Consider the following 9246-nt stretch of genomic DNA (forward strand, 5'->3'; position numbering starts at 1 on the left):
GATATGTTAGTGGAGGGATTCCCTGCACTCCTAAGGAGCACCATCTTACTGCTGCCTTCCTAGCCTCTGCCTTCAGATGCCGTCAGGTCAGGCCATTGGCTGCCAGCTAACTCCTGGGGAATGAATGCTAATGTTCCCTTTGGCAAAGGAAGCCCAGATTAGCACTGCCCACCTCTTCCCCCTCAGATGTTTCCTTTTGCATTAGGAAGAAAATGTCCCAGGTAGGCTTTTTGGCTGTTTTGGTTCTATACAAGTTCTTGTAACAGCCTGTGATAAATGAAGGGGGGGAAGCTCTCTTTTATGGACACCCAGCCAGCCGGTTAGCTACAACATCCCTGTTTGTAGTGATTCTCTACATGCTTTACCTGTAAAGGGTTAAAAAAACCCATAGGTAAAAGGAAGGGAGTGTCCACCTGACCAAAAGAGCCAATGGGAGGGCTAGAACTTTTTAAAATTGGGAAAAAACGTTCCCTTTGTCTGTTTGTCTTTCTCTCCGGAGAGGAGAGACAGAGCAGCAATGCTGGAAGCAGCTTTAAACCAGGTATGAAAAGTCATCAAATCATACATAGAACATACTCATTTGAACCCCCCAGATATGTAAGTAGATCAGGAAATGTCTAGGAAGACACGATTAGCTTTATTTCTTTTATTTCTTTATGGCAGTGGACTCCCCTGTTCTAACCCCAGGTGCTTTTGTTTTGCTTGTAACCTTTAAGCTGAACCTCAAGAAAACCATTCTTGATGCTTAATTATTATATTTGCTCTTTTTAAATCTAGCAATAGCCTAAGTTCCAGATGTATTTTCTTTCTTTTTGTTTTTAATAAAATTTAAGAACAGAATTGGATTTTTGGTGTCCTAAGAGGTTTGTGCATATGTTGTTTAATTAGCTGGTGGCAACAGCTGATTTCCTTTGTTTTCTTTCTCAGCTGTTCCCTGGAGCAGGGGTTAAAGGCCTTGAGGGTGCCCCACAGGGAGGAATCCCTAAGTGCGCCTTCCTGGGTTCAAAGAGTTTTTTTGCATTTGAGTGGTGGCAGCCTCTACCCATCCAAGGTCAGAGAGAAGCTGTAACCTTGGGAGTTTAATCCAAGCCTGGAGTGGCCAGTATTAATTTTTAGAATTCTTCTGGGCCCCCACCTTCTGCACTCAAAGTGCCAGAGTGGGGAATCCGCCTTGACACACCCTCATCACACTAGTGGCTGAACCCCCTTTCACATGTGGTTCATTCTCCCTTGGGCTTTGTCTTCACTCCCCAAAAGATGTTTTTACAGCAAGATAATGAACCCGCATTAGCTATCCTTCTGGAAAACACTTGTGCAGACAAGACATCTGCACTTGTTACCACCTTGTAGCTGTGTGAGGTCAACACTTTTACACCTCTTTGCCCCCCCCACCCTTCAACCTCACCTAGTTTATCTTGTGATAAAACCACAGTGCCTTATCACCACTTAACCCATGGTAAAAACACCTCTTTTTTAGCATTGAAAACAGTCTCATTTTCTCCTAAGGGCAAGAATTGGAGGTAGAGCTATTGGAAATAGGGCTTATGAGAAATATAAAAAGAAAACTCATGGTTTTCTTTAATTTGAATTTTTGTTTTTTTAATAGAAAAACACTGGCACCAAAGAAATGCTATTTTTTTCAAGGTTTCAGGGGGTTTTCCTCTCACTTAACATCCCACCCACACACATTTTCTCTTGTTAGTTTAAACTTTTTTTTTTTAACTTTGTCTATTAAGGGAGAAAAAGTAAACAAATGAGAGCTTTTTCCCCCTCAATTTGTCTAACATTTTTACCTTTTCCTCCTTCCCACTCCTGCCCTCCTCATGTTCCGGTGCGGTGGGGAGAATGGAGGAGAAAGTTGTTGTTGCTGTTTTTTAAAGTGGGAATGTTCTCATTATTTTGAAGAGACTTCAATCTTTTTAAATGCAGGGTTTTTTTCAAAAAATGAAATTTTCCAACCAAAGTGTCTTCATGGGAAAAATTGTTTTTAATTAAACTCCTTTTTTGGCATAAAAACTTAAGTGGTGGTGGGCAGGCATGGGAGAGGGGAAGCTGACCAGCTTTAAAAGCAGGAGACTTGAATAAATCTCTGCTATGTCTCTATTAGCAATGGCAAATTGGAAGCACACCGGGCACTTGTAGTGGAGGGCAGTGAGGTCTGTGGGGTTCTTAACAGTTGTCTTGCCATCCCTTACCAGTTGCCCTCTCCCCCATCATCATCTGCTGTCTCCTCTTCACCACCAGTTGTCTTTTCTCACATTCTCCCCATCCTTTGCTCTGTTTTCTCCCTCTCTCCTCCCCAAGAGTTTTAGGGACATTCCCTGCCACTGCCATCTGTGGCCCCCAAGAATTCCCTTGTGAATGTGCTTTGGAGACTCCGATGATAGCTAGGGCTAGATGGACAGGTTTGGGGAAGAAAAGTGCCAACCCAAAAAGTCGCCCACAGCTCCAACCTACCTGAAACTCAAGACTATGCAGTACATCAAAAATAGCCAGTGCATTCTATCCCCTTACACACAAGGACAAGCGCACTTTAGTTCAAACTTGACTCTCACAGTGCTAATGGCCAGCATGGTGTGGCCGTAGCAATTAGGAGCATGGTCCATGGTCTGGCCTTAGGCAGCTCCAACATATCTGGGCTGCCATAGTGTAAGCATCATAATCAAAGGTGGGAAGCAGGAAGAAGGCCATAATCAGTGGTCCTGGGTAGGGGGGAGTATAATAGTGAAGGAGACAGGTTCCCAAACAATGGCAGATTATTTGATAATGGGATGCCAAGACAGACCCTGGACAGCTTTCAGATTTGTTTGCACAAGACATTATTCATCAAACAATCTCAAAGAGCAGCCCATGAGTAAAAGTCAGCTGATTTGCAGAAAATTCACTTACAGTAAAGAGGCTAAATTAATCAGATCAACTGGTTGCTGCAAATTGTTTGGCCTGCTCTAATCCACATGCAAGATACTGAGCCATCACAGAAAAGCAGACATTCTCAGTTCAAAAAGCACAGCACAGCCAGATGCCTGCATGTGTGACTATAAAGCCCAATCAGGTCCATTGCTGCCTTAAACACACTTCCAATAAAAACATGTCATCCAGAAGATAGAAGAGAAAAACAGATCTGCTAGGCTGGCATAGCCTCGCATCTCACCCGCCAATAATGATTCCAATCCCTATGTCACAGACTATGTACATGGGCTCTGGATTAATATAACCATGGCCATGGGTATGCAAGATTTGCACCATGGCAGAAAACAATTCAAAAGGTGAAGACCTCAGCATGTGGCCGCTGGTGCTAACTGCTCTATAGTGTGCATAGTGTCACCAAATGCACTATTGCAATAGTAGTGAGGGCTGGCAGTGATCACGCCGTCAAGTTACACCTGTGCAAGTTATTCTCAGATGCGTGATTAAGCCTTTACTGTCCTCTTTGAAGATTTCTGAGATGCATTCTAGCTGATGGCCCTCACTCTGCATCCATGCACATCCAGGCACTGGGGAAATACAGTCTAGAAGGAACTACTATAAGGTGGGAGCATAACTGGTTGGAAAACCATTCCCAGAGAAAAAAGAAAAGGAGTATTTGTGGCACCTTAGAGACTAACAAATTTATTAGAGCATAAGCTTTCCTGGGCTAAAGCCCACTTCATCGGATACATAAAATGGAACATATAGTAAGAAGATATATATATATATACATACAGAGAAGTTTGAAGTTGCCATACAAACTGTAAGAGGCTAATTAGTTATCAGTGGTTCACAGTCAAACTGGAAGGGCATAATGAGTGGGGTTCCGCAGGGATTAGCTCTGGGTCTGGTTCTGTTCAATATCTTCATCAATGATTTAGATAATGACATAGAGAATACACTTAAATTTGTGGACGATATCAAGCTGGGAGGGGTTGCAAGTGCTTTGGAGGATGGGATTAAAATTCAAAATGATCTGGAGAAACTTGAGAAATGGTCTGAAGTAAGTAGGATGAAACTCGATAAGGATAAATGCAAAGTACTCCACTTTGGAAGGAACAATCAGTTGCACAGATACAAAATGGGAAATGACTGTCTCGGAAGGAGTACTGCAGAAAGAGATCTGGGGGTCATAGTGAACCAGAAGCTAAATATGAATCAACAGTGTAACACTTGCAAGAAAGGAAGAAAGAAAGAAAGAAAGAAAGAAAGAAAGAAAGAAAGAAAGAAAGAAAGAAAGAAAGAAAGAAAGAAAGAAAAACATAATTTTGGGATGTATTAGCAGGAGTGATGTAAGCAAGACACAAGAACTAATTCTTCCACTCTACTCAATGCTGATTAGGCCTCAGTTGGAGTATTGTGTCCAATTCTGGGTGACTCATTTCAGGAAAGATGTGGACAAAGTGAAGAAAGTCCAGAAAAGAGCAACAAGAATGATGAAAGGTCTAGAAAACATGACCTAAAAGGGAAGATTGAAAAAATTGGGTTTCTTTAGTCTGGAGAAGAGAAGACTGGGATCTTCAAGCATCAGGGATAAGAAATTGATAGACCCAGGAACAGATAGCATGCTAACAGTTTTCAAGAACATAAAAGGTTGTTACAAGGAAGAGGGAGAAAAATTGTTCTTGTTAACCTCTGAGGATAAGACAAGAAGCAATGGGCTTAAATTTCAGCAAAGGAGGTTTATCTTGGATAGTAGGAAAAACTTTCCAACTGTCAGGGTGGTTAAGCACTGGAATAAATTGCCTAGGGAGGTTTTGGAATCTCCATCACTGGAGCTTTTTAAGAGCAGGTTAGACAAACACTTGTCAGGGATGGTCTAGATAAGGGGTGGGCAAACTACGGCACACAGGCCAGATGTGGCCCGCATGCCATTTTAAGCCGGCCCACGAGCTCCCACTTGGGAGCGGGGTCCAGGGCTTGCTGCACTCCAGCCGGGGAGCAGGGCCAGGGGCCACACCACGGAGCTCCTGGAAGCTGCAGCATGGCCGCTCTGGCTCCTACACACTCCAGTGGCCCCCTCCAATGGGAGCTGAAGGGGTGGTGCCTGCGGACAGGGCAGCGTGCAGAGACACCTGGCTGTGCTTCTGTGTAGGAGCCGGAGAAGGGATATGCCACTGCTTCCAGGAGCCGCTTGAGGTAAGTGTCACTGGGAGCCTGCAACCTTGAGCCTCTCCCCATGCCCCAATCCCCACCCAAGCCCTGATCCCACTCCCACCCCCTAAACTCCTCGATCCCAGCCCAGAGCACCCTTCTGAACCCCAAACATCTCATCCCCAGCCCCACCCCAGAGCCCGCACCCCCAGCCAGAGCCCTCACCCTCTCCCGCACCCCAACCTCAGTTTTGAAGCCTGCCATACAATTTCTATTCCCAGACGTGGCCCTTGGGCCAAAAGGTTGGCCCACCCCGGTCTAGATAATACTTAGTCCTGCCATGAGTGCAGGGGACTGGACTAGATGACCTCTCAAAGTCCCTTCCAGTCCTACGATTCTATGATTACATTGCACGTACCTCCCCACTGAATGCAAGGCTGCCTGAACCTTCTACAGTACCTGTTGCGAGCCCGAATGGCCATCTCCCAATTGGGTCTGCTTATCAAGATCCTTCTCCTCATGCTTGCGTTGCTGCCACCATGAGCTAGTGACATAATTTTGTGCCACATTCCTCCTTTCTTGATAATCATGGTGAGATACCTTGGACACCACCCATTGCTGTCTACACACCTAATTTCTCAATCAGCTGTCAAGTGTGTTGCTCAGCCTTTGAGTTTGTTTTGGCACATCTCATCTGCGTACACTTTTGCAGGGTCTAACTGCACTGATTGGACCCTTCAAGTTCAAATATTGGGGATAAGAAATTGATTGATCCAGGAAAAGATCATTTGGGGTTTTTATAAAGCCTCAGTGCTATTAATTTTCTCTTTACAAGCACTGAAATTTTTCTGCTGAGCTCCCCAGGGCTTCAGATGCTCTTTCTCATTGCTCCCTCTCTTTTCTTCTTTATCTTTCTATATATCTCCTGTTACATGGCTAGAATTTTCACAAGAGACAAGAACCCACAATTAGGGCCAGATTTTCAAGAGATCTACATTCCCCTTTAGGCATCTAAATAAGTGGTTAGATTTTCAGAAGAGTTTTTGCCCATTGGATGCTGAACTCTCTTGAAAATCTGGCCCTGTTTGCCTAACTCCACCACCTTAATTAACTGAAAGACTAACTTTGCTTTATTTCAACTCTTTCCCCCTTATATTTGTCTTGAATTTTCACAGGAAAATTTAATTCTGGCATTTCCTAACTTTTGAGAGCTTGACTATGCAACCTTAATGTTCTTTTAATGTAGTTTGTAATTCCCTACTTTAAAAAAAGCAAACAGAAATAATGGAAATTCCATTGTGTAGCACCATACTGACATCCACAAAGATCTTCATCAGGGTTGGAACCTTTACATTTGCTACACTGCCACTTGAGCTAACTGAGTAACTAATAGCTGTAGAAGGTTGTCATTCTGTACATGGACCAGTGCTAGAGAGGGATGGGACACTTTGCCAGTGGGTTTCACAGATATTTGTTGGGAACAGAGGACTGGGGAGGCTCAGGAATCTTGGATTCCATTCCCTGGTGATAACAGACTCTTCTTCCCATTCCCCCCAAGCTTGGCTCCTTCTGCCCCATCCTCAACAACCTGTCCTTGTCCCAGTCATGTCACTTACCCACCTCTGGTGCCTCTTTGCAGAAGGTTCCCATTCTTTCCATGTAACTGGTCCCAGACCCTATTCCTCAGACTTTACATCCCAGTCCCTCAATGCTCAGCAAGTATTAGTCTTACCCCTCCACACTCTTGTCCCACTTCATCTCTCCATCCATCCCAAGCCGAATATCCTTACCCCCAGTCCCTGCCTCTGCTCCTCATCTGATATCTCTCTTCCCGTCCATGGCCTCAAATTGCTCCACCCCCTGACCACCATATTGCCTATTCCCACTGTCTCCCAGTCCCAATATCCCTCCCTGGGCTCCTCATCTATCTGTCTCTTACTGCTGCCTCCCGGTTCCTTGTCAGATCTGTCTCTCCTCCTCCATCACCTCCTCCTCCCTAGTCCCAGTCTCCTTTCTCAGCCAGGCCCAGTCTCCTCCTGGCTCTTCATCTGATGTCAGTCTCCCCCAACCTACTGGTTCCCAATCTTCCCCATCTCTGCCCCAGGCCCTACCCTAGCTCCCAGGTTTCCTTCTCCCCACATCCACCAGCCATCACGCCCAGTCTCTGTTCCCAGGCTTCTTGTCCTAGTCTACTCTTGTCCCAGTCTACTCCTCCTGCCCTTCACCCCCCACTGGTCTTTAAAATACAGCCAGCTCTCCTGGACTCCTTTCCCCCTCGTGTTATTCTCCCAGGGGATCCTGCCCATCAGTTCCCTGAGGGAGTCAAAATCTGCTTTTCTGAAGTCCAGGGTCCGTATTCTGCTGCTCTCCTTTCTTCCTTGTGTCAGGATCCTGAACTCGACCATCTCATGGTCACTGCCTCCCAGGTTCCCATCCATTTTTGCTTCCCCTACTAATTCTTCCTGGTTTGTGAGCAGCAGGTCAAGAAGAGCTCTGCCCCTAGTTGGTTCCTCCAGCACTTGCACCAGGAAATTGTCCCCTACACTTTCCAAAAACTTCCTGGATTGTCTGTGCACCACTGTATTGCTCTCCCAGCAGATATCAGGGTGATTGAAGTCTCCCATGAGAACCAGGGCCTGCGATCTAGTAACTTCCGTTAGTTACCGGAAGAGAGCCTCGTCCACCTCATCCTGCTGGTCCGGTGGTCTATAGCAGACTCCCACCACGACATTACCCTTGTTGCTCACACTTCTAAACTTAATCCAGAGACTCTCAGGTTTTTCTCCAGTTTCATACCAGAGCTCTGAGCAGTCATACTGCTCTCTTACATACAGTGCAACTCCCCCACCTTTTCTGCCCTGCCTGTCCTTCCTGAACAGTTTATATCCATCCATGACAGTACTCCAGTCATGTGAGTTATCCCACCAAGTCTCTGTTATTCCCATCACATCATAGTTCCTTGACTGTGCAAGGACTTCCAGTTCTCCCTGCTTGTTTCCAAGGCTTCGTGCATTTGTTTATAGGCACTTGAGATAACTTGCTGTTTGTCCTGCTTTCTTAGTATGAGGCAGGAGCCCTCCCCCCTTGTGCTCTTCTGCTCGTGCTTCCTCCCGGTATCCCACATCCCCACTTACCTCAGGGCTTTGGTCTCCTTCCCCCGGTGAACCTAGTTTAAAGCCCTCTTCACTAGGTTAGCCAGTCTGCTTGCAAAGATGTTCTTCCCTCTCTTCGTTAGGTGGAACCCGTCTCTGCCTAGCACTCCTCCTTCTTGGAACACCATCCCATGGTCAAAGAATCCAAAGCCTTCTCTCCGACACCACCTGTGTAGCCATTCGTTGACTTCCACGATTCAACGGTTTCTACCCAGGCCTTTTCCTTCCACGGGGAAGATGGATGAGAACACCACTTGCGCCTCAAACTCCTTTATCCTTCTTTGCAGAGCCATGTAGTCTGCAGTGATCTGCTCAAAGTCATTCTTGGCAGTATCATTGGTGCCCACGGGGAGAAGTAGGAAGGGGTAGCAATCTGAGGGCTTGATGAGTCTCAGCAGTGTCTCCGTCACATCGTGAATCCTAGCTCCTGGCAAGCAGCAGACTTTTTGGCTTTCCCAGTCAGGGCGGCAGATAGATGACTCAGTCCCCCTGAGGAGGGAGTCCTGGACCACCACCACCAGCCTCCTTCTCTTGGGAGTGGTGGTCATGGAACTCCTTTCCCTAAAACAGTGCATCTCATGCCTTCCAATCGGCGGAGTCTCCTTCTGCTCTCTTCCCTCAGATGTATCATCTCGTCCACTCTCTGCATTAGTACCTGTGGAGAGAACATGAAAACGGTTGCTTACCTGTATCTGCATTGCTGGTGCTTGGGCGCTCCCCTTTCTTCTTCTGGAGGTCACATGCTGCCACATTTCTTCACCGTCCTTCTGTCCCTGCTGCGCAGCCTGCTCTGAATCTTCAGAACATTGTGTCCATAGAAGCATATCCTGATGTCTGTCCAGGAAATCTTCAGTTTTTCTTATGCAACGCAGGGTCGATACTTGTTTCTCCAGACCTTGAACCTTCTCTTCCAATATGGAGACCAGCTTGCACTTTGTACAGACAAAGTCGCTTCTGTCCTGTGGAAGAAAGACAAACATGGCACATCCAGTGCAGGTCACAACAGCTGAACAGTCCCCATCCATATTACCTT

The sequence above is a fragment of the Natator depressus genome, chromosome 9 (assembly GCF_965152275.1).
Source record: "Natator depressus isolate rNatDep1 chromosome 9, rNatDep2.hap1, whole genome shotgun sequence".
Classification (NCBI taxonomy): domain Eukaryota; kingdom Metazoa; phylum Chordata; order Testudines; family Cheloniidae; genus Natator; species Natator depressus.